The sequence below is a fragment of the Acipenser ruthenus genome, chromosome 18, assembly GCF_902713425.1.
Source record: "Acipenser ruthenus chromosome 18, fAciRut3.2 maternal haplotype, whole genome shotgun sequence".
Lineage (NCBI taxonomy): Eukaryota > Metazoa > Chordata > Actinopteri > Acipenseriformes > Acipenseridae > Acipenser > Acipenser ruthenus.
Window position 1 is genome coordinate 28322973 of NC_081206.1, and position 4615 is coordinate 28327587.

Sequence of the window (4615 nt, forward strand, 5' to 3'; positions counted from 1 at the left end):
TGACAAAATGTAATGTGCAGATTCTTCTAACCACTAGAAATGGGATGCAACGTGTGTTACTGTTTTCTCACTGGTTACCCAGTACTAATTGAAGTAGAGCCATTTACATGGGTTAGAAAGGGATGAAAACTTCCTGTCCTATGTAAATGTTTCAGAAATTGCCTTTTAAGGGTTAATGTCATAGAAATAGTCATTTATTTCCCATACTCAGTGATAAACTTGAAGCAAAATAACATAACATGGGGGTCAATGGTCACTTTGCCTTAAAAAAAAGTATATCTTTTTTTAATACATTATATGTGGTCTGTAAATGTGGTCACTAATGATACAGATCAACCCAAACCTTAGTTAAGCCTTATATTTTTTCAAGTTAAATTATATAAGCTTTATGTTTTCAAGTAACACATGCAAATTCCAGTGCATACAGTATGACCTAATCTTTCCTAGGTTTGAAGTAATTTGATGTGACAGGACAAAGGAAAGAAATAGCTCTTGACGGGCCGCCCCCACATAACGGTACAGCTACACCCACACACTAGGCCCCCCACCCCCATCCTGTGTGGTCCCAAAGTACACAGAAAGACATTTGATCAACTCTTATCAGTGTTCCCCACATCTATCCCAATCTGCATGCAGTCCCTCACTGAGATGGGAGATATGCAGCTTAAAGCAGTAGTAATAACATTTCATGTATCTTTTTTTTTTTAATTGGAAGATTTCAAGAAAGTGTATTTATTAGGTTCACCACAGAACATATGTACAGAGTATCTAAAGATAACATTTGTTAAAAGGACGTAATGAAAACAATAGGATTAGTAATTTTGTACAGAGCTTGCCGATATTATCATTATTCAATGAGCTAATATCATTAGAAAATCATATTCTACATCACAGCGTTTTCAGAAACTGTTTTTTTTTTGTTTTAAATTTGGATTCATAACCAGCACTGAATTATTTCTCCTGTGACTTTCTGCCTCTGACTCGAGCATGCCAACATTATATTTTTAATTTCAGTTTGTGTAAATGAGTACCTCATCACTGAAAGTGTTTGAATATTAAACAGTGTGCTAGTGTGAGAAAACAGGTATGTGTAGGGTATCCTGTAATGGGCTGCACCTTCATTTGATTCCTTCATTCCTTCATCATGGACTTACACAGATGACGCCAGGTTCTGAAAAAAACAAAAAACAAAAAAAGAAACACCAGTTGCCTCTCAAACAATTACCCAGTGTAATAGTGCAATGTCCTACATTTACATTACAACAATCTCTCCACAATATAATAACGAGGATCTGGGATGAAAGTAACCGTCTACCCAGAAGGCAACAGTGTCTCAATCACACAGAATGTGGAGGTCAAATAGCTTGAATTCAAAACAGACAATTTTAGAATGATTATCTGCAGCCCGCAAAGCAGGCCACAGAATACTAAAACGATGCTTTCCGTCCGTCTTTCACACTCCATCACTCACAACCTAAGTAGGCTACGGAGGTCATTGTCAAACAGTTAGACTGTACAAGTATTGTTGGAAACTTTTAACATTTGACCTCCAGGTCTAGGTCATAGAATACCAAGCCGATTATCTGTTATCAACGTTCACACGATAAAAGTAGAAACAGTGATCCGATTTGGATAAAACATTGTAAAATTCAACAATTAGGCACGAACTTAGTTCCTATTGTATTTGAAGTATATTTGTGCATCGCAAGTAGGTCAAAATGCCTCTGTCATCGCTATCAAGAACCAAAACCATTGATCCGATAATGACCGGCTAATGATGACACATATTTACCAAAATATAATCACTTTGTGAATATGGTTAAAAATTACTGCAGATGTGTGAGATTTGCAACCACTAGAGGCCCTCATATAATATGGTAATAGCTTACCTGGCAAGAATGAAACAAAAAATTGCGAGGAAAAGCAACGCCCATTGTGAAGAGCTTTTGTGGTAAGTTAATTATCTTCAGATCTAACTTTTGTTTTTCCTTGATTCCTTATATATTTTTCTGCATAATATGCCAAATAATTCTAGGAGGGTTGTATCATTTTGGGACAGTAATATTTATTATTATTATTATTATTATTATTATTATTATTATTATTATTATTATTATTATTATTGCTAGAACATTGATTCTATCTATGTAACACTTTCAGTTTAGATGCATTATAGTGTACTGTTAGTTTCTAATTATGTAATAATAATAATAATAATAATAATAATAATAATAATAATAATAATTTCTTATTACGCGATTATAAGGACCCTTTGTATAAGCTTGCACTAGTTTTAATATAAATACAACAGAGGATACATGTAAATGAGTACTGTAATTTTAATATAAGTGCAACAGATACATGTAAATGAGTACTGTAGTTTTAAATCCCGACCTTTTGAAACGTGTACTTTTATTAACTAAAAGGAAAGCTTTGGATCCTGCGACTGACTGTGATAGGGGTGTAAACGTCATTAGGATCATTGTCAGGCTGCAATATTTATTTATCATATTCTTTTGAAATGTTACTATACATTATTTTTGTACTCATCTGTTTTTTATAAAGAGGTTAACGTCTTCATGGTTGTGTAAGATACAATCGGTAAAGCTGCAGAGGTCCGCTCTGCAATCATTGTGGCAGATAAGGTTGTTTTTGTATTGGTCTGTATACGTTTTGTGTTTGTTTAATATTTTTTAACAGAAGGGTCGTTGTTTTTGATAAGCACGTGTACTTAGATGAATCTATGCCTAATATACATTTGTATTGTGTGGAGTAGTGGTTAGGGCTCTGGACTCTTGACCGGAGAATTGTGGGTTTAATCCCAGGTGGGGGACACCTAGATTACTCCAGTGAAGACCCAACTGTGTAAGTGGGTAATTGTATGTAAAAATAATGTGTAAGAAATAATGTAATTGTATGTAAAAAAAAATAATAATAATAATAATAATGTGATATCTTGTAACAATTGTGAGTCGCCCTGGATAAGGGCGTCTGCTAAGAACTAGCCTAAATAATATTTGTGCTTATATTTTGATTAAGACTTTTGCAACATGTGACTGCCACAGGGAATGACAGTAAATATCTGTACTGTAATAAGTGCTGCTGCTTTGTTTAAAATTCTGTATTGTTTCTATAAATTTCTGTAAATTAGGCTAAATTATGCCACGGCTATTAAAGTAAATTAAGTTTGAAAGAATATTAAATGGACCATTAGCCTACTACATTTCAGTTTTATAACCGCATACGAATGCAATGAGGTATGACACAGGCCCGGTTTTTGGGATGGAACCGCATAACAGTTTCACGTTTTGATTGGTCCATGTCTGTCACATGAATATGTCGTCACACGAGTGGAAAAGCGTGCAGGCATTTTTAACATTGTGATCAGATAGAGAGAGTGATCTGCTTTCCACAACCTTACCATTAAAATATAATGTGGTATTACACTGTACTGATATTACAAACTATGAGGAATTACTTTATATAAATTATCATGTTATGCACGAATGTAAGAATTGGCTTTCTGTGGTGGTGTACTTTTTTCTTTCAAGTAGTATCTGTAATCGTTTTTGCGATATATTTTAATATAAAACATATACGCTATTGCAGTTTTCTTACAGGATACATTAGTTTATCTCTAATGTAATCACAGTTTTACATATAGACTGCCCCTGTTTTTATTTACGTCCCAAATTCTGGGCCGCTTTGCTTTTCAGATAATGTCCCAAATTCTGGGCCGCCTTGGTTTTTAGATAACGTCCCAAATTCTGGGCCGCTTTAGTTTTTAGATAACGTCCCAAATTCTGGGCCGCCTTGGTTTTTAGATAACGTCCCAAATTCTGGGCAGCCTTGGTTTTTAGATAACATCCCAAATTCTGGGCCGCTTTGCATTTCCGAATTCAGCCCAGTTTTGGGGAATCAGCTGACAGCCGATTTTCTAAGTCATGCATGCACAGTTTACCATAAACTGGATCGTGAATTCATTTGAGAGTAACCCTTAGTACATTAATCAAAGTTCATGTATTTTTTACTCTCCCCAGAAATCTTTTTTTTTTTTTAATGAAAAAAACAAAAATGTAAATGTTAAAAAACGTATTTCTTATTACATGAAGAAACTACATTGCACTGAAATACATACATGAAAATTAATTTAAGCAGTCGTTTTCCTTTATTAAAGGCTAATATTAAAACACATTTTTGGAAAGGAACATGGTATTCCGAAAAAAGGACATCTCGTTTTCTTATGTAACGTCCATCAATATATTGTAGTGTTTCAGGTTCTTTTTGGACAGAAATGAGACTGCAACTGTGAGTAGATGAAGGCAGTTTATTTTGACAATAATTAAATAATCACAAAATAAAATCATAAAGTGAGGGAAAGGAGACTGGGAGTCGAAAGTGAAAATAAATGATTGTATTAATTTTTCTTTTACCCTACCCTTCCCAGTCTTTTCCCCGCCCCTCTTGTGCGCAAAACCTGAACTCCAATTCCCCTCCACACACGTGTACCACCATGCAACCCCTGCACGCATACACCCACCATGCAACCCCTGCACGCACACACCACCATGCAACCCCTGCACGCATACACCCACCGTAGCAATTCTTTGCAAAA